A 27,954-nucleotide genomic window follows, 5' to 3' on the forward strand; every position below is an offset into this window, starting at 1 on the left:
TTTTTCTTTCCAGAAGTTGTGGATCGACAGTCATGGTGAAATTACGTAAATGAAGGAAGTCATTCTATGGCGTTCACTACCTTTTGTGGGAGATTTAAAGCTCCTTCCTTTGGTGTGTTTTTTTTTCCTTTTCCCAGAAAATGCTGTTGTTGGATATACAAAGGATAAAAGTTATCAATTTTTAAAAATACTCCTAGTTCTGTGCAGTGAATATTAATTTGTGTATTCTTACTGAAAAAGGAAAGGCATGAAGCAAAAAAGGGAAAAAGGTGCATATAGTCTGGTTAAATTTCATAAGAAAAATGGTACCTTTTTAGGAGTTATAACACCATTTATACAAGTTAAACAGGAAAAAAAAAATTTTTTTCCCTGAAAACACCCAATAGCTCAGCTAGAATAAGATTACCTTGCAAATATAAAGTAAATCCATTGAATGGATGGAAGCATCATGATCAGAGGACAGATAGAGCAAGCCCCTGGCCTCATGGTGGTTACAGGTAGGTCTGAATGGAAATCAGATGTAATTTTTTTACTGATGCAGCACGTTGGCATAAACCCAGACCTCTAGCAATGACGCTGAGTTAGTAATTGTGCATATAGATTGTTTAAATTGGTTTCTGCCTCACAGCCACTTTCTGCTGTTTTAAGAAATGTTTCCATCCAAAATTAATTGATAAGATTACTTATATGAGAGAGATATATATATACTTACATGCTAGGTGCCTGTGTGTGTGTGTGTGTATGTGTGTGTGTGTGTATAATCCCTCATGAGAAATACAAATGGTTTTGTCTTTTTTTTTTTTTTCATCTTTAATAAATCAAAATCTGAGAAGCATTTCCTAAGTGTTTTCCCTGTGGCAGTGGAGGGGAATATACATCTTAATTTTGAAGTCATTTGGACATTTTAAAATATGGAGTACGGAGAATAAAGTAAACCCATCTCTACAAAGTAGATGCTAAAATTCCTTAACGCCAATGAATTACAGAATGTGGTTGATGAAAGTAGTTCTACCGTTTTTAAAAACAGGTGTCAGAAGTAGCCAAGCTTCCCCACCCCTGAGTGGGTGGGAAGCATCTGGGTGAGGAAAAGACTACTGTGAGACCAGGGAAGCATCTGGGTGAGGAAAAGACTACTGTGTGCTTTGCTGATGGCTGTACTGTTCTCTGCGCACCCCTGAACAGTGTCCAGCACAAAGTACGTATTCACTATATACCTGCAACAGGAATGAGTGAGTGATAAGCCTAAGTAACAAAATGAATCCATGAAGGAGCTTGGTCTGGTAGAGCCTTGGGACCTGCACTGTGGATAGATGAGACTACATTGTAATTTACTTATCATTTGAAAATTATAATTGTCATTGTGAAAGCACAAAGTTATCATTTGATAATTACAATTGTCATGGTGAAAGCACAAAGAAGTCTTTGTGCTTTTATGGACTCTTTCCTGGTATTTGAGAGCTGGCATCCTTATAAATTTTAAAGCATTTTCTCTTAATCTTATATACACTATTACATTGGATTTTCCATGGTTTGTTGAATAAAACTCATGCTTTTATCACAAAATAAGAATCAGGTGAGTCTGAATTCATGCATTTCCCCACAGTTCCCATTTCTGTGACTCATTGTTGAAAGGTCTAAATAGTTATAAGTATTTAATTGTTTGGAAACTGTGGCTCAGAGGGTGCCTAGTTTCTCAATAAACATGTTAAAGAAATATAATGAATGGGTGAGAGACAAACCTAAGTAGCGCAACCCTTGTTGTTAGCTAACAAACTGTTAAGGCTTTGTGTATTCATGAACATGTTGGAGATAAACTATCTCCTTCAAACATATTTTGGGGCATTCTCTAGACACAGGACAGTGAACAAATCTAAATCCTTGCCCTTCTGGGTGTTACGTTCTAGGGAGAAAAGAGAGGAAATTAACAAATTTTAAAATAATGCAATCTTACAATATTAATTAATCATGATGCATTGAAGTGAGAGTGATTAAGACAAAGCATGGTGATGTTACTTTGAAAAGGTTTTCAGGGAAGCAAGTCTGTGAGCCTTGCAGATGTCTAGAAAAGAAGTGTCTCAGACAAAGGGAAACCAAATGCAAAAGCTCCTAAGATAGGAACATCCTTAAGGTGTTTATGAGACAGGAGGAGGGCCCGTGTTTGAAGCAGAGTGAGGCAGCAGAAGGGCAGTCACAGGGGAGGGCAGAATAATGGAGGGGCCGATTCTATAGGTATTACGGTAACACACCGGACTTTGTTGTAAGTGTGATGGGAATTCACTGGAGAGCTCAGAGACCAGGGAACTTGAGCAGGTCTGTACTATTAAAGAAGCATGTGGCTACTGGGGAAAATAGACTAGTATGGACAACAGTACAAGCCAGGAAAAGAATAGATGCAATTTTATTTTTCTAAGTATGAGAGCATGGTGATTTGAGCTGGGGTCTCACTGATGAGATGGTGAGAAATGGTCCACTTTGAGATATCCGTTAGAGTCAGAGCTTCCAGCCATGCTTGCTGCATGAGGTGTAGAGGGTGGCAGAAAGATATTAGTCAAGGGTGACCCCTACATATTCGCCCTTAAAAATTGGGTGGGTGATAGTGTCATTTAATGAGCTGAGTAATAGCAGAACAGAGCCAGACTAAGGAGAATAAAACAAGTGACTTTGATTCAGGACAGGTCAACTTTGAGACACTTTTTAGGCATCCGAATGGAGATGCCAGTAGGCAATTGGACATCTCAATCTAGAACTCAGGGGATATTGAGGCTGGAGATATAAAACTGAATCCTGGCAGCATAGAGACAGTATTTAAAGCCATGGAATTAGATGAGATTATCTGAAGATGGTTCTTTTCAAAATATCTCTGATCTCTGCCAAAGAACTTTTTTTTTTTTTTCTCATTTGCTATGGACAAATCCTTTGTTGAATACAGTAAATATGAGAGAAAATGAAATTAAAGGAGAAGTAAAATAAAGACAGGTGAAACATAAGTGCTATGTTTGTTTCATTCTCTTGCTATTGCATTCACAGACATGAACTTGTTCTGTCAAACTGCTAAAAAAAAATTGTTTCTAAATGCTTATTCTGGCTTTCTGTACTTACCTTGCAGTGGACTGATAAGAAACAGTTTGCAGGCAGCGTGTTGTCACTCAGCTGTGGTGGTGGCGCCAACATGCTGGGCATGTGTGTAGCCAGACAAGGAGCCCTGGGCCTCCACCTTTAGCCCTGAGCAAGAGGAGAAGGAGGGAATCATCAGAGTGTGGGTCTTAGCATTCAGATGAAGACGTTTCAAGAAAAAAAGAGGCAAATAGAGAAGAGAAGCAACATTGATGGTCCCAGGCCTCAGCTGCAATGATCAAATAGGCCAGAATGAAGGCAAAGATGTTATTTTGCTTTTACTCTTCCCTTCCCTTACGAGCTTTTATAAGGGTACGGTTCTTCCAGTCTGAAGCTTTGTTGATGCATGGTCTGATCTTAGATGGTTTGGGGACAAGCCTGAATGAAGAATTTCCAAAAAACAGCAACAGGATCACCAAGCTTAGAGTGAGATCAGTTTTAAACATCTTCTTCCGTAAAGACATAAGCCAAGTGGCCTCACTCTTAGATCAGAGGTTGAAGGGGGCCAGCCTGGCCATTGAAGTTTTTATGAAACCAACCATTAATATTTATTGGGGTTTTCCTTCTTTACCATCAGCAGTGGGTATTACTTCAGCCAGCACATTCTCTGCATCAGGCCAGCAGAGCAGTGGTACTCTTGATTTCTCAGCAAAGATTGTTTTTGCAGGCAAAGGGGATTAGTAGGTTCAAAGGGACACATGTGGATCTCACATGAGAATATTACCCGAAGTGGTGCCAAAGGGAATTGCACAATTCAGGTTTTCTGTTTTCACTCATTCATAGACATTACCCCATATTTTTTTGCTTAGCCTGGTGCTTGTTTCTCCTCATCCCTCTCCCCTTTTACCATCCTGTGTTCCCCAAGGAGGGCAGCTGTGCTTAGACCACTCCTCAGTCAGATGTTAGGGCTAGGGCTTACTCTAGTATTTTGCTGATAATTCTTTTTATTTAACTATGATTATCTAAACATCTTCTGGCTCTATCCCCTTTCCAACATGGCAGCTTCACCTGTATCAGTCATCCTCAAGTGTGTGTGATTTTGCTTTCCAGCAAACATTTGGAAACATCTGGAGACATTGTGCTTGACTCGACTTGGGGGGTGGAATGCTGCTGGCATCTAGTGGGTGGAGACCAGGGCTGCTGGTAACCATCTCATGATGCACAGGGAAGCCCCTGATGACAAAGAATTATCTGTCCCCAAATGCCAGTAGTGCCAAACTAAGGAAACTTGACCTATATACCTCACTATTGATTCATTCATTAATTTATCTTCCATGCTAATGTTTCTCTTCACTTAAATATTTTATATGGTTTCAGTTACTAACTATATTTTATTATGTCATAACCAAAGAAAAGGAAAAAAAAGATCCAAATGCCCAGAGCAGCATGTTTTCTAGAGTTTATAGCTGTATGAGGGGTAGGGCAAACATGGCTTTGCAGTTTCAAGAGTTGCGATTCAACTTGTGAGTTAAGTTTGAAAGGACTTGTTGACAAATCTTGTAAAGATGCATCCTCAGCCGTTGAACAGGATCATGGATGCAGGAAGCCCTCAGTAATGAAATGAACCAACAGGGTGTCTACATTGTAGAATGGTTTTGAAGAAATGCATTGTATTGCTTCTGAGAACCTTGACCTGTACAGCTCACCGCAGTCTCACCTGGAGGGAGCATGCCTTGTGTGGGAGCCCAGGGGGCTTGGTTCTCAAGAAAACTTCCTCGCTGGGCAGATGGAATACAAAACAGCACTCACTCTACACTTTGCACTTGTAGGCCAGGGCCAGGTTTTGGTGGGGTGAAAAATAATAAATTGCAGAGGATTTTTATCATCAGGCATAGCAATAAACTATTTTAAATCTTTTGAGTTCCTTGGGCTAGATGTTCCTTTTGTTGCAGAGTATTCCAGCTAACCTCATCCTAAGTCTGGGGCAGTTTTCTTTGCCACTTGCTGTAACATTGTTCTCTGATCTTACACTATTCTCCGATCTTTCCTAGTGGGCTGTTTTGGCAAAGAAGGAAGCATTTTACCCTCTTCATGACTTTTTGGGAAATATCTTATTTGTTTGTTTATTGATTTATACATACATACATACATATGAGTAAAATTTGAATACATTCTAAAATTCAAAAACGTTTTTACTTGTCCCCCATGTTTTATGTTTTTGAGGTCATATTTTATATCTTTTTACTGTATGTATCCCTTGGTTATTGTATACTTATTTTTACTACTTTTGACTCTTAACCATCACAATAGCTTTATAAAAGCGATTGATTCACTCCCTTTACTATATATTTACCTTTCCGAATGACTTTTTGCTTGCATGTGTTTTCTTCTTACCAATTAATGCCTATTCTTTTCAGCTTACAGAAGTCCCTTTAACATTTCTTGTAGGGTGGGTTTAGTGGTCACAAACTCCTTTGTCTGCAAAGCAATTTATCTTTCAATTTTGAGCAATGACCTTCTTGGGTAGAATGTTCTTTGTTGGAAGTTTTTCATTTTTTGTTGTTATTGTTTGGTTTTGTTTTTAGCACTTTGAATCTATCATGCCCTTCTCTTCCAGCCTGCTAAGTTTCTGCTGATAAATCTGCTGATGGCCCTATGGGGGTTCCTTTGTACATAACAAGTTGTTTTCTCTTGCTACTCTTAAGATTCTCTCTTTAAGTCCTGACATTTTAGTTATCATGTGACTTGGTATAGGTCTCTTTGCATTCATCTTCTTTGGAATCTCTTAGCTTCCTGGATCTGATGTCTGTTTCTTTCCCCTAAAGTTTTCAGCCATTATTTTTCCAATAAGTGTTCTACCCCTTTCTCTCTTGCTTCTCCATCTGGGACCCGTCTAATGTGAATGTTATTCTCCTTACTGTCCCATAAGTCTCCTAAGCTATTTCACTTTTTATTTTCTTTTTTTCTGCCGTACTTGGGTGAGTTCCACTTTTTCTTGCACTTCATCTAGTCTGCTGTTGAACCCTTCTTATGTATTTTTCAGTTCACTTATTGTACTCTTCAGCTCTGTGATTTCTGTTTGGTACTTCTTATATTTTCAGTCTCTTCAAAGTTCTGTCTATGTTCATACATTCTTCTCCCAAGATCAGTGAGTATCTTTATGACTATTATTTTGAACAATGTCTCAGGTAAATTATTTACCTCTGTTTCATGAAGGTTTTTTTTTTTTAAATAAGGTTTTATCTTTTTTTTTTCATCTGAAAAATATTCCTCTGTGTCTTCTTTCTTTCTTTCTCTCTCTTTCTCTCTCTCTCTATTTTTTTTTTTTTTTTTTAGCTTGTCTCTGGGTTTATCTCTATGTACTAGGTGAAAAATTTGCTTTTCCCAGTCTTGAGGGAGCAGCCTTGTGTAGGAGATGAACTTAACTGTTTAACTTTGTTTTATCTCTTGGTTGTCTCTTGAGTCTTTGTGATTGCCTATATAGCCTGATACATTTTTGATAGGAAATTGTATCCATTGCTGAGGGACTGCCAAGCTCCCTTAGTGTTCCAGAGGGAGGGATCTCTGTCAACACCTAGTTTCGGGTTGATTGAAAGCTAGACCCTTAGCAGCAGTGTTTAAGGTATGCAAATAGATATGGTTCTCTGGGACTGCAATTGTAAACCCTTCTGGCCTCTAGACCAGGTGATCTGGAGGTACCTCTTTCACAACAGTTAAAAAATTCAGGTTCCAGACATATATATGACCCCCCCCCCCGGGAAGTATCAGAAAGCTGTAAGGAGGCCAAGGAAGAACACAAAGATGGCACCCCCCACCTACACTCCCTCACAAACTTCTGAAGCCTCTTATGCCCCTCGGACTGAAACTCCATGGAAAGTAAATAGACCTTTTTCACAGGAAGGCTGGTGGTTTGTGTTTGTTGTTGCCTGTGCAGTGCCCACAGGTTGGTAGTCTGCCAAAAACTGTCTCCGATGGTTTCAGGCCTGGGGGACCGAGAAACAGTCTTTCCTGGCCACCAGAGTCTTTTGTTCAAAGGACATTCCCTGTGTAGGTTGTGCCATGTGCAGACTTAGGCAGGGCCCAGGGGCAGAGCGCTCCTGGCCCTAGCGGGGTAAGGAAGGTGTGGCCAGGTTGCTTGGTCACTGCTGAATGACTCTGAATATTTCCAGCAGCCTCACCTGCAGTTCCTGGCAAGTCTCTTTTTGAACATTTGACTTAAAAATTCCATTCTGAATTTGAGACATTTTTTGCTTTTTTTGTTTAGTTTTGCTTTTTTGCTCTCAGGTACCCCAAACCTGTGTCTTGGGCCATATCAGTCAAAAGGATTCTGTTTTGGGGTTTGGAGATTGCTATTGGCCTAATGCAATGAGCAGTTGCCTTACTCCAATGTCTATATACCACCATCACCACGTTTTAACCTCAGTCCTGGAACGAAGCATGTAAGAGCACATAAAACCAAAGGTAAAGTTGATAAAGCAGGCAACAGTGAGCAGCTCTTGTGCGTGGAGTGTGGTCCTAAGGAACATTTACCCAGCTGTGAATTACCCTCAGTGTGCATTTCACATCTGGAAGGAAACAATGCCCAAGTCTGTAAGATATAGATTATTGGGCACAATCATTCCTGTTCCAAAATGTGTCAACTTATACCTATTACATTGTGTCAACTTATACCTATTACAATGAAGGAGAAAGATGAACTAATTTTTTTCAGTAAGACATAATTCCTACACCATCTTCAAACATATTTCTCTTTGTGTGTTTTGATTTGCGGTTACTATAATTTCTGAGGATTGTTTGTTTCAAGAAAATATGATGGTCAGCTAAAGTAGACTTCTATATACAACAAGTGCCATCATAATTGTTAGTGAAAACTGGCCTTTTTTCCCATAAGTCTCCGACCCAATAGTAAAACCTTTTTCTCACCTTGCCTTGATCAGTTATCAGGTGGCAACTAGAATTTGGGTTGTGAAAGGGAGACCATTAAGAAATCGAAAATGTACATAATGTGATAGAGTTTGAGGGAAGTGTTCCCACATGAACTCTGAGGTTCCTGTTAAAACTCAGTTGACTGAAGTCCAGGCTAGACTTCGTGTTGTGCAAAGGAGTCATCTGTAGGTATGGCTAGTTCCAAAAATCTATGACTTTGTTTGTTTTGGAATCTACATAGGTCTCTTTTATATCCTGTAGGTGAGTTGGACTCATTTATAAGGCTTGAAAGTATTAGAGACCATAGGATTCATACATAAATGGAATGGAACCACATTCTTTTCCTACCATGTTTAAGAGTGAGTATTACAATAAGTAGAAGGAGGAGAGATCCAGACCTCTGTTGTCAGTTTTTAATAATATACATTAAAGAGTGGAATGCAGTGGGCCTGGTCTGCAGCAATGGCTTATCTTAAAAATACATTTGTATTTGGTGTTTGGAATATTTGCTCTCTTTATTTTTATTTTACTTTTTTGTTCTCATTATTTTCTTTAAATATTTTATTTATTTATTTGAGAGAGAGACAGTGAGAGAGAGCGTGAGAGAGGAGAAGATCAGAGGGAGAAGCAAACGCCCCGTGGAGCTTGGGAGCCTGATGGTGGGATGAGATCCTAGAACTCCAGGATCATGACCTGAGCTGAAGGCAGTCACTCAACCAACTGAGGCACCCAGGTGCCCTATTCTCCTTATTTTTAAAGGGGGTTTATATGTGAAGTCCTGTTTTTTTGGTCAGATTAATATTTAATTAAGAATATGTTTCCTGGACCCATAATGATTACTCAGCAGCAGGAGGGCAATCCAGTATGCTTCTTAGCTGTTGGGAAAGTGTTCCTGGATTAAAATGGAATAATCCACAAAGTGAGTAAAAGATGAGGCACAACTGCAAATCCCAGTGTCATTCTGGGAATATTCACAGAATGGTAAAATAGATAAATCATTTTAGCTCATTAAGTAATTATAAGGTTTGTGGTCAAAGAGTAAGTTCCTCTCAGAAAAATTTTAATACCTTGTGTTGATTCCTAATCCATCTTCAGAATTATATTTTTAGTGCACACAATACTCACATCAGTCCACGTGGAGAATGCACCTCAGGGTTAAGAACAGAAAATGGAGTATAAAAAAACAAATCACAGGGAAAGGGCTGGAGGTTTTTAAAATAAAAATTGGGGGGGGGGGAATGAAAGAGACTTGTTCCTCAGTTGTGTTCTCTGGTGACACGTGTTACAACAGAAGAAGGCAAGACAGATGAGAGAGGGTTATTGGCCTGTGCTTTGCCATGCAGTTTTTGCGGGCAAAAAATGTCAGGTGAAAGAAATGTGGTTTGAGAAATAGGCAACAGAGCTGAGTTTCCCAAAGCATTTTGTTGTATTTTATTTTGTTTCAATCCCAACCCATTGGATTTCTCCAACCCAGGCAAGTAATGGGAGATAAGAGTTTAGAATTTCAAAAGCATTAGGAGTTTGGATTAGAGAAAGGGGTGGGGGGCTGGAAAAATACACATCTTAATAGGCAACAAAACAATTTGCAAACATTTCATTGAATCTGCAAGGCGAGATCTTAAGGAATATGTGTCATCGAGGAAAGATAAATGGAAGTCAACAGGATTGTGTTAGGACTGCTAACTTATTATGTAACAAAACACACAGTGCATTGTTTACTGTACTTTGATTGCTCCATTTTACTAAATGTACATATATTATGAAGACTCATATAAATTCACCCCCAACCTTAGTCCCCCAATCTTTCTTTTACAGTTATGTCTTAAATTCATCAACTACAAATGACCCTTCTAGAAAGTTTTCAGGGAACTGTAAACGACTCCAGGGATGACTTTGCTTTCACTACCATCATTCATTCTTGTTTCAGTGATGTGTCTAGGGAATTGTCTTTGGTTTAATCAATCTTTTTCTTCAGCAAAATGGTGACTTTAGGGCAGAGTTGTTTCTGTTGTGATAAGACTTTGAACATTTCTGTCACTGCAATTCAAGTAGTACTTGGCTGTTCAGCAGCAGCCAGACTCAGAAGGCTGAGTTCTGCTTGCATAGCCGGTAGTCTAGGGAGTTGGCTTAGGTTGGACATTGTTAGACACGCACTCTCTAGGTCACAGTCTTTCTTTTTTTCCCCTCTACTGGTTGTGACTGATGAATTCACTAAGCACTTGAATGTCTTCTACTTTGTTCTTTCAGCAGACAATTTGTTTATTTGAGAGCTTGTTTTGGCAAGTGAATTATCAGCTATCTGAACAAGCCCAAGGACAATCAAGGGGAATATTTGACCTCAACTTCAGATGATCCACATTTTTAAAGTCAGTATTTGTGCCTTAGCAGAGTGATCATCACAGCTGGCTTACTTTCTTCCTAGCCTGGGAGCATATATCAAAAGCTCTAGGATACACACATAAAGCAAGGCTTAAAAGCCCTCATTATTGTTAAAATTCTGTGTGATTTTTAAATTTGCAGATAAAAAGTGTGGACAGGAGAGACATACGTTCCTTTATTCTAATGATCGAACTTCCATAGTTACATTGTATGCTTTTCCCTCATTCAGAACTTGAATTAGGACAAATTCATTACTTGTCTTATTGAACATTGTTAGTCAGACGTAGTTAAGTGCTTTGATCTTGTTCCCCTACTGGATATATTTAGTGTTTCCTAGAAGATTTAGCTGTCTGCAGGGGAGTGAAAATAGTGTGATGATACAATGAGACATGCCATTAGAGCCTTCAATTCTCACTACTTCCAGGCTCTTTCAAAAGTTCTATATTTACTAACTTGGATTTATTGGTTGAGGACAAGATCAGCAAACAATGGCATGATTAGTAATAATGTTATTCTGGAACATAGAGAGCCCTAGCCGGGACATCAGATGTGGGTTCTAGCCTTGACCTCAACACCAACTAGGAGTGAGGTCATGGATAAGTCCTTTAATTTTCATGAGTCTCAGATTCTCATCTGTAAAATGGGTGAGCTGTATTAGATCAGTGGTTCTCAAACTTGAGGGTGCAATAGAATCAACTGGAGGGCTTGTTAAAATGCAAATCACTGGGCCTCATCCCCACATTTGGCAGAGCCTGGGGTGGGGGTTGGATAAGTTGCCTTACTAACAAAGCTAGTTATTTCTGTATCACTAGGGATGTTTCTGTATCACTGCCATCCTTCAGCAACTATGAAATAAATAATGTGCACAAGCACAGAATGTTAACTAAGAATAGTATTGACTTTTTTCTTTGTTGTCTAGATTCTTAAATAGGTTCTGTTAGTGATTCTGGAAAACACTAAATCTTTGGCTTTTTCAAACTTTGCCCACAATATTATAAAAATATTATTATAATATTATAGAAGTTATAAAAATATAATAGAAAGATGTCATTGGGGAATATCAATAGATCCCATCCAAGAAGATCTCTAATTAAAAATAAAAAAAGATACAGACATTGAAAGCATGAATGAACAGCCATAAAAAACAGATTTCCAAGGGTTGTCTAGGTTTCCAGGGTGTATGTGGGCATGTGTATGTGTGGGAATGACTCTCTCTGGTATACAAATAAAAATTACCCCATCCTATGTAGTATGGTGAGTGCTGTGAAGTATGTAAACCTGGCGATTCACAGACCTATACCCCTGGGGATAAAAATATATTATATGTTTATAAAAAATAAAAAATTAAAAAAAAATTATCCCGTCCCACCTACGTCATGGGAAGGTAGTTTTTCCACACCAGCAATCATTAAACTCTCAGCAAATAGCTACACTTTGCCTGGTCAAATACTTCGTAATTTAACCAAAGACAATTTTCAGAAAAGTGCATCCAAGAGAAATATCCTTGACGCTCTACCTTTCTTTCTCCATGGATGTGAACACTTCCCATTACATCTGGAAATGATAGCGATCACTAGCCAGTACAAAATCTTAGCCAAGAAGAACTAACCAGACATATGTTATCAGCCAATCAGAATGTTATACAATGTGAGGGAAAGTTTACAAATTATTATGAGGCTCACTGCTGAAATAAACTAAGAATGCCTAGCCCAGAGGATATCTGTTGCTTTCCAGTGCATGGGCTAGAGAAGAACTTGTTGGACCTGTTGAATCGTCTGCTTTGTGGTTTTCCATAGTAGTGGAGGGAATGGGGAGGGAGACAGGGAGACAGAAAACAGCAAAAGACAACAGTTTCTAGACTCCCCTACTAGCTGACTACATTAAAAATAATTTTCATCTGTCAACTGTGCTTTAATTAACAACAACAAAAACTTACTTGATGAGAAATTGTCTTAGAATAAGAAAATTGGCATTTCCAGGTATACTAAGAATGTTCACAGTTCCAGGATCAGCCCTGGAATTGTTCAATCCAGTTACTGATTGGCATGTTTCTGAAATCTTAAAGGATTTTCCCCAAAACCTTGCTGAGATTTTTTTTCACTAAATCATTCAAATGTATTTCCCTCTAAAAATATAAGCTTTATACATAATACCAATAATTCACATCAAGACAAAGCAAAAAAAAAAAAAAAGAATAATCTTATCCCCCCAAAACCATGATTTTTTTCATATTTTCTTCTGCCCTCAAGTAAACTGGAAATATTTTATTTAGTTTTGTGATAGCATAACTACACTTTACGTCTTCCTTCTGCTTTTACACAATTCAGTGTTAACTGAAAGCAAATTAGTCTTTCTCTTCTCTTCATTTTCATAATCTATTGTTACTCATTTGCTCTAATCAGTAATGACGCTTCCAGATAGAAAAAAAAAAATCAATCAATATCAAAGGGTTAAAAATTGTGAAAATCCTGATAGTTAACTCTCATACCCATTGAACCAGATTATTCTCCAGAAAGCCCTTTCTTGGAGAAAAAGACAGATTTGAGTTGGGATATTTATACCTAATAGCTTTGTCTTACTGTGGCTTACACCAGGAACATATAGAGTAAGACACAAGGAAAGTCTTGAAGTCACTAAGCATTGAGAGAGATGGACCACTTTTTAGGATATCCACATTGGATGAGATAATTCTGAAGCTCTATGACTCTAGTTTTATTGCTTGTGCTATTCTTACCCAGGGAAAAGAAAGACTTCAGACATCAAGTCCCCAGAATAATACAAGGGTATCTGTGAGTGGGAAGCAGGTCTTTAAAAAAAAAAAAAAAAAAAGATTTTATTTATTTATTGGAGATAGAGTGAGAGAGAGAGAGAGAGAGAGTGCGTGCGCACAAGTGGAAAGGAGGGGGCGAGACAGGCTCCCCGCTGAGAGAGGAGTCCTATGCAGGATTCAACCCAGAATCCTGAATTCATAACCTAAGCTAAAGGTAGACGCTTCGCTGACTGAGCCACTGAGGCATCCCATGCAGGTTATTTTTAATGGTGCCAAATGCACCTCGTAAAATGTATAATTGAAGTCATTAAGAGATTATTCACCAGCTTGGTCTTGCCTTATCCTCAAATCTTTTAGTGAAATAGCATATTCTTCAACATTATCCAATACTAGAAATAACCTTGATGGGCAAATAATAAAAGAAAAACAGTGGACATTGAAAAAAATTACCCAACTTAAAGAAAAAAAAATTGCCAGCCTAATTGTTTATTACCTATAGAGAATCAGGGTCAATAGTTTGAGCAGAGGAGTAAATATGAAGGTTTATAAGTATTTTTTGCCAAGAGAGAAGGTTGGAGGCTGGGAGTTCTTTATTCAGTGGTAGTGTCTACAGGGGGTAGATTAAGTGGTATTTCTAGGAAGCTCTGATAGTGACTTGATGCATTAGATTTAGCACTCAGGGACACATCAGCAAGAGCTGCTTTGTCATTTCAAATTCTGCACCTTGCTCCTACATCAGAATCTTTTCCTAGAAAAGTGTGTTCTTTTTCTCTAAAGCCAAGTTTCGTGGTTAAGCAAAGCTCTCAAAGGGTTGGGAAGTCACGGAGAACCTGAGGAGCCTTCTCTGTTCCAGGAGGCCACGGGGAGGAAATTGACTCAAGGAGCACAGCTCGGAGGCCTGGGCGCTCAGATGCCTTTACATTTTTAGAAGAATGCTTCAAATTCTTGCTGTACTCCTAGGAGGCTCTCAGACTTCAAACACTAATCCCAAGTAGAGTCCCAGAGTCGGGAAGACATCAATTCACTGTGACAAACAGAAAGTTGAATTACGTTCCTGCCAAAGCCTTGTATGGATTTATTCTCTCAACAACAACAACAAAGCCCTTTGTGACCAGATGTCTTGAGCTGTCTGAACAGAGATAGTGGTGATATAGCGAAGAATCAAGGATTTCCTCAGCACCCCGGTTTTGTCACCCAATAGCAGCAGGATGGCTGTGGGGCACTGACCCATTGTCTCATTAGTAAACCGAGAATGACTACAATTTCCAGTCCAATTCTTTTGAGGATGTAAGGAGGTTGCAGATGTGGAAACACTTTGTGTGCTTACAGCACTCCACAAATCTCGAAGGGCGGAAGGGTGGAGCTAAACAGAATAAGACTTCATTCAGCCAACGGCAAGCAATCCCAGTCCGTACCACCAACATACTAATTTTCTACCCTCAACTCGTTGATGCGTTTTCACGTTCACAGATAAGTTTGGTTTCTGTTTCTTCACTTTTTTCTCCATTTACATTGTTTTGTTCTGTTGGCACCTGTTTTGTGATGGAATTATGATCATGATGGGAGACCTAGCGGGGAAGAAGGAAGGAATCCAGCCCAGCTGTGAAGCTAGCAGAGAGAAAGGTAATAGTGAACTGGTCTGGGGAGCCCATTCATCCCTATATCCAGACCCCTTCTCTTAACTGTCACAATATTTTGAAAATTGCCTTACACATTAGTCCCCCCAAAAAAGTGTATGCTTAAAATATTTAATGTACGAAATCAGGAAAAAAGAAGAAAAGTACTGTAAGAGAATATAGTTTAATATTTATATAATTTTGAGGAGGGAAAGTACTTTTTAACATAATGCCAAGATCAGAACTGATAAAAGCAACTGCAGAGAGATACAATATTATGAAGTTTTTGCATAAAAAAAATAAATGAAAATAAAGGTAGATAAGAAAATGAGGAAGAAAGTATTTGCAGGGGTGTCTGGATGGTTCAGTGGGTTAAAGCCTCTGCCTTCAGCTCAGGTTATGATCTCAGGGTCCTGGGATTGAGCCCCACATTGGGCTCTCTGCTCGCTGGGGAGCCTACTTCCCTTCCTCTCTCTCTGCCTGCCTCTCTGCCTACTTGTGATCTCTGTCAAATAAATAAGTAAAATCTTAAAAAAAAGAAAGAAAGAAAGAAAGAAAGAAAGTATTTGCAACATAAGATAGTCAGTGGCAATTTCTTAATGTATAAAGAACACTTAGAAAACCAAAGAAAGAAAATCCCTTATTAGAAAAAGACACCCCCAAAAAAGTGTTCACCAAAAAGCAAATACAGATGATGCAAAAACATACTGTAAAGTGTTTTATCGTCCAAGTAGTTTTAAAGCATACATTTTAAGCAGTAATGAGATACTCTCAGATTGGCTTAGATGTTTTAAAAAGGAAACAGTTGAATGCTGGTGAGAAAGTAAAACAGAACATCTCGCTGTGTGCTCTTGGCTAGGGGAGCTGACATGATCTGTCTTCAGGAGAAACCATTTGGCCACACATAATCAAAACTTCTACAAGTCATGCCATTTGGTTTAGCAGTTCTAGCTCAGGGAAGGTAGTCGGGGGAGATAATCCATTGTATATGCACTTATTTGTCCGCAGGAGTGGCTCCTAATTCAGGACAATTTCATTCCTCGGAGAGTATTTGGCAATGTTTGGAGAAATTCCGGGTTGCCACAGCTTCAGGGAGGGGGTCCTACCGCATGCAGTAGCAAGGGGCCGGCCATGCCTCCAAACATCCTACAATCCACAGGACAAACCCCTCAAAGCTAAGATTGTCCAGTCCAGAGTGGCAATAGGACTGAAGTTAAAAATGCCTGGAGTATGTGCGTGTTTACTAAAGTCCTCAATATCCCCAAACAAAAGCCTGGCTGGATATGGTACCTCTGTAGAATGAACTATTTTGCAACAATGGAACTGTCACCAAAATACGTCTAATGCTATAGAAAGCTTGTCACAACGTAGTACATTTTAGCCAGCCAGTCCTAAGGTTGCGTGATCTCGTTTGGGGCTGAAAACGTAGACTTAATAAAATGTATCCATAGCAAGGTGTTTATAGGGATTGGTGCTATATCATTGGGTATGATTGTAGATATTTTTCTATTTATAGCCTAAATATCTTGAATTTCTTTTATGTTAAGGAAAATTAATAAAAGGAGTTCTGATAAATTTTGAAAGAAAATCATAGGATGGATTTATCAGTGAGTTGTAATTGATTGAGAAAAGACATGACAAATAGCTATTATAATTTTATTAAATCTTTAAAATATATGGCCATCTTTAGAATAGACACTACACATATTTGAAATAGGCTAATAATGTATGTGTTTGTCCATAGATTATTGCTTCTTGGATTAGTTCTACTAATTTTGACCACACATAAGCTAGAGGTAGACATTGTGAATTGTTGGTAACTTACAAGCTGTTTACAGAAGTGAAGCTACATTTTATATATAAAGAGGTGGTTTCTTAGACTTTTTCTACTTAAGAAATTGAAATGAGGTTATGTCAGAATGCTAAAGCTATTAACACGATACTATGTTAGTATTGGCAGGATACATTTTTAAAGTCTGTTAAAAATGAAAATGTGAAGAGCAAATTGTGGAATCCACAATTAAGGTGGAATTCAGTCCCCCAAAATAATTTCATAATAACGTCTCTGACTTTTTTTTATTAAAACTGAACCATGGACTTGAAAGAAGACATTGCTAGTGAAATTACTCTTCATCTTTTCTAGATGTGATTTTTCTCAGACTCCCACTGACCTTTGAAATAGCTTAGTACCTGATGTTGGCAAGCTTCTAAATTTGAAGAAATATTTTTACTTTTACTTTTTTAACAAAATAATTATGCTTTGACATTGTACTTTGTAAAATAGATTTTTTTTTTTTCCAGACTCATTAGGATGTTCTGGAAGCGTAAATTATTTTTTGTGACTTCCAATCATTTGTTTAATTTTTATAATATGCTGTCCTCTGAAAGGTAATGATGAGACCAAGGTCAATAGGTAATAATTCATATGTTTATTCATTCTCCTGTTCAGAAAATATTTCCTTGGCTACTATTACATGCCAGGGCCCTGGAAAAATGACAGGGAACAAAACAGGCAATGGGATTAAATTCTGTTGAAGACGTGTCTGGTCATAAGGAATTCAGTGTCCCGGTGGGGAAGAGGCAGATGGGAAACAAAGTACTTCACTACCCTGGGTAACTCCTATCAACTGAGCTTTGCAGAAGGAATGAGAGACCTACTCTAACCGAGGATGAGCAAACCTGAGTGAGGACTGTCTGGTAGACATGATATCCGGATGGAAAAGTAGGTGTTTCCCTTTGGGAACATTCTAGGAGCAGTAGGCCAAGGATAGAGCTTGGTACCAACGGGTAGCAGGCGGCACCCAAGGAAGAATTGGCCTTTCTCCTGGAAAATAGAGTGAGTAAAACAAAGTACTTGGCATTTGATTAAGTGATCTCAGTAAATGAGCCAATGACTGCAATGTATCTATATCCTTGCAGAGCCATAGGAGGCCTTTGAAGTTCTGTGCCTTCATTCTTGGTTGTTTAAAGATGGAGGAATTAAGGTGTGGAAAGTCACAAAGCAGATTGAAGACAGAGCTGGGAGGAACCCCTCCAGGCTCCCCCTGCAGGGACAGGGGTCGCTGTTCTTCTCAATTGTCTAGAGTGTTGTTGTTGTTGTTGTTTTGTTTTTTAAAGATTTTATTTATTTATTTGACAGAGAGACATACAGCAAGAGAGGGAACAGAAGCAGGGGGAGCGGGAAAGTAGAAGCAGACTCCCCGCCAAGCAGGGAACCTGATGCTGGGCTAGATCCCAGGACCCAGGGATCATGACCTGAGCCAAAGGCAGATACTTAAGGACTGAGCCACCAAGGCGCCCCTGTCTAGAGAGTTTTACACCAAATTAAACACACTCAAAGTCACACACACACCACAGCTAATGGCTCTGTGATTATTCAGATCATAGAAGAAGGATTAACTGTGGTATTCCCCTATATGGGATGTTAAATAAATACTACACACACACACACACACTATACATTATATATACTATATGTACATTATAGTACATATATAATATATTGATACTATAATGTGAAAATATTCAGGATTCACCATGTTTCAGTTATATTTATGTTGAGGTTTTTTTTTTCACCAGATCATCACCATTAAATAGACTGGTGTTTATGTCAGACCTAAACTCTTTTTGATTTTTGTTTGGGTCTCAAATGATAAGGGGTAAGTGTGAAAGCTAAGGGGCAAGGCCCTGTGGACCTGAAACTTACTGTTTCACAGAGCAAAGACATCATCCACATAGCCAGGATTGAGCCTAGAAGGTAGAGGCCAAGGTACTGTTTATGAGTTCACTCCGAGAATTAACATCTCTGTGGGAATAAAATGCTGGAGAGAATGGGACAGTGAAAGTGGTCGTTGTGGGACAAACTTCACTTCGAAATGATAGCTTGCAGAAATCAATGAGTTTATGGAACAGAAAATTAACTCCTGCATAAGCAAAATGTCAAATGAGAAATTTTTTTAGCAGCCCCAACATAGGCCAGAAATGGCTCAGAAGGAAGCAGAGCAAATAACCAGTCATTCGTATGTTAATGTGACCCTCAGGTATTAGGCATTTACAAGAATAGTGCATGAATGGGAAAATGAGAAAGGTAGGAAATATGAAAATCATTCATTTTCTTCTGGACAACCACCTTCCTATCCCGGCTGCTTTGTCCATTGTCTTGGTCAGGTATAAAGTGTGAGTGTGTGGGCAGGATGAGTGTTGAAGAGGTACAATTATGTTGACATTGGAAACAATCTGTTCCTTCCATTTCCTGTCTACTGCTTCAGCGTTGCTTTCTGAGTAATCTACAGCATTAATTTTTTGAGTAGGTAATTTCCTTTTCTCTCCCTTTAAAAATAATTGTTTATGGCTGTCTTGGTGCCAAAAATATCACAGTCTGGTTTCAGGAAGGAGAATGCCATGAATAGAGAGAGATATAATACTGCTCAAGATGTTCCTGTGCATAGACACCAGGCCTAGGATTTCATGGTCCTACGTCTGTCTCTCTTCTTCTGGGACAGCAGGGAGATTGGCTTAAGCCCTGGGTTGGGGCTTCCTGGTTCTTCAGAGCTTCAGCTTGGTGAAGCGTAGAAAAAAAGACTTCTTAGTTTCAGTCTACTGAATCTCTTCACTTCTGGAACGACATTTTCATTTGCTGCTTTTCCCAGAAATAATTCAAAAGTGAGTCCTAGTTAAAATTATCTTAAAAGATGTTTGAGTCACTTAAGATAAAAGTTCTCCTTTCTTTGACCAACATGGGCCTTTAGTACTAGTACATTCCCATATTAAGTTGTCAATCACTACATAACAGATTACCGCAAAACTCAGCAGCTTAATGCCACAAACATTTCTTACCTCACAGTTTCTATAGGTCAGGAATCCAGGAGCAGCAATGGCTGAGTCCTTGCCCTCAGGGTCTCAAGGTGTCAGCCCGGGCTGTGGTCACCTCAGGGCTTAAATGGGAAAGCATCTGCTTCTGAACTCATGTCCTTGCTGCCAGGACTTCAGCTTCTAACAGGTTGTTGGACAGCACATCTCAGTTCCTGGCTGCCCATTGGCCAGACACTGCCTTCAATTCCTAGCCATGGCAGTCTCTCCAACATGGCGCCTTCCTCCATCAAAGACAGCAAGAAGGAAATCCTGCTAGCAAGAAGGAAATCACAGTCTTCTGACCTAATCAGGGAGGTGACATCACTTCACCTTTGCCAGATCCCATTGGTCAGAAGCCCACTTGGGGAGGAGGTGAGGTGAATCCACAGAAGCATGAGTAGCAGGAGATAAGGATCATTAAAAGCCATACATAATTATGTGTATCCCAGTGACTTTCTTAATGAGCAGGCTATGTGTTTAAGTTACTGAGAGTAGATTAGAGGTTCCAGATTCAGATTCCGTCCAAACTACTGACTAGCTCTGGGACCTAGGGGAGTTATTTACCTTCCTAAGCCTTACTCGCCTCCTCTGTAAATGTCCACCTGTAAAATGTAGATAAAAGGAATATTTTCCACCTCAAGTCGCTTTGCAGGTTAATTGAAATAATTCTTGCAAAACAACTAGCATATTTTTCAGAGAACGAAATATTGTCAGTGTCTGAATTTGTCAGAGTGCTGAAAGGGCACTTTTTAATGTAACATTTCAATTGAAACATATCTAAAATGCATTATGTACTGTCTTTGCAGATAGTTTATGCCCAATGGAATTTGTAACCTGACCATTTGTGATTCGTGTGTAAAATCTAACTGTTGCTTTGTGTTACTGTACAGTGATGTCCTGAGTGGCTTTTAAACTGTTTGAAGCAGGTGCCTGGGTGGCTCAGTCGGTTAAGCATCTGCCTTCGGCTCAGGTCATGATCTCAGGGTCCTGGTATCAAGTCCCATGTCGGGCTTCTGACTGCTCAGTGGGGAGCCTGCTTTTCCCTCTGCCCCACACCCTGCTCATGCTCTCTCTCAAATAAGTAAATAAAATCTTTTTAAAAAATGAAATGTTTGACGATATCTGCCTCCTTAAATGGTCTCAAACTTCTCTAATGTTTAAGAATTTACTTCGGATTTTAATCTGCTTTTTCCGTCTGGCTCTAATTCTGCTACCAAGTAGGTTTCATTGTTCTCACAGTGATGCGGGCTGCAGCCCTTCTTCTGATCTGCTGTGGACTTAAAACTGGGAAGCCATAGGTACAGCTAAGAGTATAAGACAGTCCTAGGTGAGAATCCCAGCCTTTGCACTTGCTATCTGTGGGTTGAACTTAATGGCCAGTACCTGGTTTCCTTGTGCCTCAGTGTGTATCATCTCTAAAACATGTTATCAACTATCTGAACAATAACCTAATTATGAATGTGCTATAATTATTTAATAATTTAGCTATAATAGCTAATAGCTATAATAATTATAGCTATAATTATTTAATAATTTACATTAATAACTTTAATAATTTACATTAATAATAATAAATTTAATAACTTACATTAATAACTCAGAATTTTCTGAGTTTTTATAATAGCTAATAGCTATAATAATTATAGCTATAATTATTTAATAATTTACATCAATAACTCAGAATTTTCTGAAATACAAGAACAAACAGGCTACAATTTTGGATCTCTTTTTTGGATCAAAGTACCTTAACATCTGCAATGTTCCAGTGTGTTCTAGATCACTGAAGTTTTGTTATGGGGTTGGATCCAATTCCATTTGTGTTCAGTCCCATAGGAATTCCTTCGGGAAAAAGAAATCCATGGTAGGGCCTGAGTGACTCTGTCGGTTGAGCCTCCGACTCTTGACTTCAGTTCAGGTCTTGATCTCAGGGTCATGACATGGAGCCCTGCGAGTCTGCTCGTCCCTCTTCCTCCGCCCCTGCTGCTCCCCTTCTTCCCCACCATGCACCCATGCTGCGTGCACCTGTGCGTGCACACGCATGCTCTCGCTCTTGAATGAATCAATAAAATCTTTAAAAAAAAAAATAGAAAACCATGGTAATCAAGTCCTCTTGCCACATACATTCGACAGAATGATTTTCTTTCTGTCCATCAAAGCTTTATTGCATCTTAACTCCCATAGGTTTCTAACTAAGGAAGGTATTTGAAGTCAGTTTGAAAATAAAACATGTAATGCTTGGTTTCATCCCCCTGAATGACAATTTTAAACCAAAGACTGAGTATCAGCATATTGTTGGAAAATGCTTAAAAGATAGAGGAAGTGACACCATATTTCACCTGCTGCCCATCCCCAGCGTGAAGACAAGACCTGGACTGGGAATATTCTTCCATCTGACCACAAGATCCTATCGCTGTTCTTAGGCATATCAACGAGAGTAGATGGAAATGTAAGTGTACGAAGATGTGTTCTCCCGTCTTTTTCTCCTCCCCGAGATTGAGTGGCCCCTTTTGGCTAAGAGATACGCACGATACAAATGAACATTAAAAGCACGGGGATCGTGCAGAAATATGGAGAAAGGAGGACAGAAGCTGATGGGGCGTAAAGCCAGAGAATGTGCCTAAGGGGAGGAGGGATGGATGTGAGCCCCGAACTCAGAGAGCGTAGAGTTAGGAATACACGTCTGGACTCTCAAAGCAGACCAACTGGGTCCAAGGCCCAGCCTTGTCATATCTTAGTGTGTGGGCGTGGCAGCTTCAGTGTCCTCATCTGTGAGGAGGAGTGAACTGTAGCATCTGCCCCCGCAACGTTTGTGAGCTTCGAGGGAGAGACGGAGAGTATCACTGGTACCAGCGTGCTGAGCACAATGTGAGTGTTCTCTGTGCTTGGCTGTCTCACTGTCATCCATAGGAGTCCCTGGCAAACTTTTTCTCTAAAGGGCCTGAGAGTAAATAGTTCAGGCTTTGGAGGCCAAGGGACAAATTGAGACTATTATCCAGGTACTTATATAATCGACAAATTTCTACAACGGTTTTAGTGACAAAATGCGAACTCTAGCAATGTGGTGGAGTACAGAGTTTTACAATACAGATGCACTAATGAGAAGAATGAAATTCTTCCTGCAGAAAGATGACGGTTCCCTGTCACCAAATCTTTGTGCAGATGTTCATCTGTAAAAGGCGTTCTGAGCACAGGGGAGGGCTATACAAAAACACATCGTGGGCCAGATACGGCCCGAGAGCTCTAGCCGGAACAACAGTTCCCAATACTTACGATCTTGCCATGGAGATGTACATCATGGAGGACGGTCAGCGATGGGACACACGCCCATAGGGAGCTCCACCAATTACTCACTTCCCAGTACCCTAGCTGTAACTCCGCCCTTCTGTCTGCCCCAGGAAAGAAATAATCTGCATTATAATGAACATAGTGTCAAGTGACACAGACACGTATCACAACTGATCATGCCTAATCATTGTGTTGTGACACCAGATCTTCTTTTTTTAAGAGAAAATTGTAATGTAGGCTGAGAAGGATAGCTTTTTCTTCCTTGGTGGGTGGGGGATGAGGAAATGGAGATGCAAGCTCTGGGGCCAGGAGTAATGCATTTCCTCTGACCCCCAGTGGCCCCAGTTCTGTGCCCACTGCAGACTCTCCCTGACTCTTATACCTGTAAATCCACCTCTGCCTGGATCACCAGCAGGAATCTCAGATTAATCCCATAATACTGACTCATTATCAAGATTCCAACCCGCTACTTCTTAAGTCGATCCCTTGCACTCCATCCCTACAGGCATCTTCCTGGGCCAGGAAGATGGACTACTTCCAAAACATGCAGTGGCTTACCTCCTGGTTGGCAAGAAGTCCACATTCCATAATGATGGTCTTCAGGGCTCACACGCTGGGATTAGAACCTACCTCTTCTGTTCTCTGTGTAAACCTATTCCAGCATCATCAAATTGCCAGCTCTTCTCTAAAAAAGCCTCATTTCTTACCTCCATTCTCGCTCCTGCTGTCTCTTCAAAGTTAGTCCTCCCTGTTCCCAGGCCTGGAGGGTCTTCCATCTACCTCCTGCTTTCTGCCCACTGCCAGAGTTTGCCCCACTATCCCGTGATCCCAGCAGTGACTTGGGTACATATGCACCTGCTACACTGAATTGTAACAGTCTTTTGATAGGTCTGCCTCTTCCCTGCTTACAGAGACCCTTGAGAACTAGGACTGTGTCTGCATTTTTGTATCCTTGGACCAGCGTTGTATTAAAGTAGGCACTCAGTAAATGTTTGCCAGTTTAACTGACCCTCCAGAACTGGCTGGCTGCCGTCACCTTTCTGTTGGCTTCCTGGCCACAGGACGGAAGGGCGATCATCGAGGAGGAACCGGCAACCTAAAATGTAAAAGGCTGCTTTTGAGGTTCCACATTCATTATCAAGTGCATGTGATCAATTTCAAATAAAATCGTTCCTATTTTATTTACTTACTACTTTTTTAAATTATTCCTGTTTTAAACTTGACTCTCAGTATCCCTGATGGAGCCTTCCTTAGAACATATTTGCTCTTCCCAAATAGAAAGAGGGATTAATGACTTTCCTATCAAGTTATTTTGCTTCATATTTGATTTTTCAATTTTTCTCTACCTTCATCAAATGCAAGAAGTGGAAGGGAAGAGAATTGAAGTGTTAGACACTAATAAAGAACTCAATACATTGTAAGCCCCCACCCCTTTCTGCCATGACAGAGGACAACCTGAGAAGAGGCCAGTTTTCTCCTGAGCAGCCTCGCTTTCCCTCTCACACCAATGTGGAACCTCCAAATAAAAAACAACTCTGTTTTTACTTTTTCATAAAGATTTTATTTATTTATTTACTTGTTAGAGAGAGAGCACAAACAGGAGGAAGGGCAGGCAGAGGGAGAAGCGGGCTTCCCGCTGAGCGAGGAGCCCAGTCCAGGACTCAGTCCCAGGACCTTGGGATCATAACCTGAGCCAAAGCCAGACACTTAACTGATGAGCCACTCAGGTGTCCTAGCTCTCTTTTTAAAATCTGTAATTTTTGTCAAAAAAAAGGTTACTTATGTTATGAAGCAATTTAACGCTGTTTTGCTCAAAGGATAAAATCCATAGCACACCACAGGACCAAAACTAAGATTGGACACAGATTTGCTCATTTGAGTTTGTATCTGGATCCAGAAAGCCCAGCCCTTCCAGCGTGAGGAAGGCTACAGCTCTGCAGAACTGCTCCCTTAACCCTAGAAGCACAGTGGATGCTTAACACACATTTCCCCATAACTTGGTTCTGAAAGCTTAGGGAGACCCTTGGGATAAGAAAACATGGAGGCCGTAAAACCGGCAAGCCCATATATAAAGACCAGGTGAAAAATTTGGAGAAGGTTCATACAGTAAAGAGTATGAAATATAAATACTTCCTCTAAAATATGTATCGATAAGTGGAGAAATGACATCTATAATTGCTTGGAGAATTCGTAGTCTCATCACTTCCTGCTTGCCTTGGCCAATTAGTTTACTGTTATTTTCAACTATTATTTTCAATTATTTCATTATTCTCCTGGTTATATGTAATGACCAGTCTCCAATATCATGTGGCACAAAGATAAATATCTCATGACAAGAGTAGGTGCTGTGAAGAAAAGCATACACACAGATCATATTTAAATAAACCGTAATAGTGCTCATGACTAGTTTCAATTGACCGAAAGAAATAATACACATACACGTGGCAAGAAATGCTGGCACGTTCGTATAGTTTTCTACTTTTTGTCACCTTTCCTTTGAGAACAATTATCCTTCCTACCTCTTCAATACCCTAACAATTTCATTCGGAAGATTGAAATTGCTTAGGTTAACAAGTCACAGCGTACCCTGAGTCAGAGTCAGAAATCTTTTGTTTGGAAGGGAAATGAATACCTCAAAGCTATGGTGTCCTTTTCTCAAGTGTTTTGACGCCTTCTACTCTAAGGACAGTGGGAATTCTAAAAGCAAGTATCTATCATTTGCTTAAAGAGTAGATTGTCACACACGTGCTAATTCTTAACCCTCGGAACAGAAATAAAGTGTAGAACATGCATGGAAAGCAGAGAAGGCCACCTACAGTTAGAATTTTGAATAATGGTGGGACGCCTGGGTGGCCCAGTTGGTTAAGCATCCTGCCATCAGCTCAGGTCATGATCCCAGGGTCTGGGGACTGAGTCCCACATCGGGCTCCTTGCTTAGCAGGGAGCCTGCTAGTCCCTCCTGCCTGCCGATCCCCCTGCTTTTGTACTCTCTCTCTCTCCCTCTGATAAATACATAAAAGTCTCTTAAAAAAGAATATAGATTTTTGAACGATGGTAAACGTCATCTTCTGAGCTTGCGCGGTCAAGTGTGACCATACAAATATCCAGGTGAACTCACAGCGTGTTGCCGTTCTCTGCTAGCACTGAGCCAAGGAGACTCCCTTCAGCCCTGCCCCTCCCGCCCCACTGTGCACTGTGACTACAAAGGTGCCCAGAACATCAGCTGGAGGATGTTGGTGTTGACTGAGCATAGAGATGTGAATATACGTCCAAGCCCAGAAATGTGGGCAGTTGGATTCACTTGCCTCCTACTTCAGAACAGGCAAGCTTCAATTTATCAGAACAGGGAACAGTGGAAGAGTCGATAGGATGCATCCTTTAGGGAAATGCACCCAGGTATTGACCCAAAATATTGGCGTCATATTGAAATCTGTTTGCCAAGGTTATAAATCATTCTCGTTCCAGAAGCAAGCAGGCAGCAGGGCATAGAGGCAAGGAGGGTGCCTGGGGAGCCCGGGCTGCACTTTCTGCTGCCCTGCCACATGGCCTCTGGCACACGACTCAGTGCTGCCAGCTGCCATCTCACAGGGGCATGCGTGGTCCCTGCCCTTCCAGGGACCACCAAGCACTCTGTACTGGAATATTCTAATAAATGATACTGTATCTACTTAGCTAATTATCACTATTGGAGCATATATCTTGAATGCATCCTTCTGGAACCTTCAAAATCGACCCACTATGGTATGATGAATATACATGTCACGTGGAAGAAAATGCTCCAAAGGAGAAACGTAGCATTCTCCAAAGCAGATGCAGAAATCCCTCCTTAATCTCGACTGTATTCGTCTGTAGCTTGATCATCTGAATGCTTTTTATTCTGAAATGTATGTTTATTGCTGATGTAAAAGAATATGAAGCAAATTAACAATAGCAAATCAACCATTCAAACCTCCAGGTACCACCTCGCAAAATAAGTTTAAAATTTGAAATGGCACATTCAGAAGACTTTAAAACAAATGGCTCTGTTGTCACTGCCTCAAGATAGTAAAATTTTCTAGCTTTAAAAATATTTCATACCCAGATAGGAGGAGGCAATGGAGTTGTGATGAGTAACACTGTATCAGTGTTATTTTCCTGGTTCAGATCAACCCACTAAGGTCATATAACATGTTACTATTTGGGGAAGTCAAGTGAATGGTGTCTGAAACACCACTGTCGTGATTTTGAAAGTTCTTTTATAAATCTGAAGTAATTTCGAGACTTAAAAATATTCCATGAATGAGATTTTTCACTGTCATATTTATCTTCAAATAGGTCAGTTTAGAGAATTTTTACTATAGTATTGATTTCTGATTATTATTTAACAATCCATATGAAATCACAGACTATTATACCTGTATGGACTGATGCAGTTTTATTGGTGGAGGAAGGATGAAAAAGTAATATTTAATGATGAATTATTAGGTGCCGGGGTGTAGCCAACTCTTGTTAGCTGTCTCCCAGTAGGAGTCAGCTTGTTCTTTCTCGCCACGTGAACCCTGATTTCGTGCAGGGTCCCATGTGCCTAGCCTGGGTGATAGTTCATCATGGTCCCTGACTTCCCAAGCTCCCTTGCAGCTGGGATGGCCCACACGAGCCAGTTCTGGCCAATACGATAACACGAGAGGATGTAGGAAATAATTCTAGGAAAACTCTGCTTTCCTGAAAAAAGGAACAAACATCTGATTCCTCCCTTCTTCCCCATTTTACCTACTTTGAATACAGCTATGATGTATGGAATTCTGGCAGCCAACTTGTGACCATGAGGCAGAGTCCAAGAAAACTACAGAGATGCCAGGACCAAGGTGATAAACCAACCAGCAGCTACCTGCCTCCAGAGTTTTTGATATGGGAGGAAAATAAACTCTTACTAGTTTAAGCCAGTGTTGTGTTTTTTGTTACCTGAAGCTGGAAACACTTACGATTTACTTAAAAGTTTTAAATGAAATATCTCATTTCACCTTCACAACCATCCCTTTGATATAGTTGTTATTCTTATCCTACCCATTATACAGATTGGGAAACCGAGGCTTA

At 40.0% G+C, this 27,954-nt stretch overlaps 1 protein-coding gene and 1 long non-coding RNA gene across 2 annotated transcripts in view; both read left to right on the forward strand.

Annotated features, from left to right (window-relative positions):
* Positions 1-27,954, forward strand: part of FBXL7 (F-box and leucine rich repeat protein 7) — a 369,750-nt gene that overhangs the window by 212,189 nt on the left and 129,607 nt on the right. The window lies entirely within an intron of this gene.
* Positions 762-27,799, forward strand: LOC131831601 (uncharacterized). Its single transcript, XR_009353722.1, has 3 exons — positions 762-1,064; positions 1,112-1,195; positions 27,646-27,799. It is a non-coding gene; the product is annotated as an uncharacterized LOC131831601 (long non-coding RNA).

The sequence above is a fragment of the Mustela lutreola genome, chromosome 5, assembly GCF_030435805.1.
Source record: "Mustela lutreola isolate mMusLut2 chromosome 5, mMusLut2.pri, whole genome shotgun sequence".
NCBI classification, from domain to species: Eukaryota; Metazoa; Chordata; class Mammalia; order Carnivora; family Mustelidae; genus Mustela; species Mustela lutreola.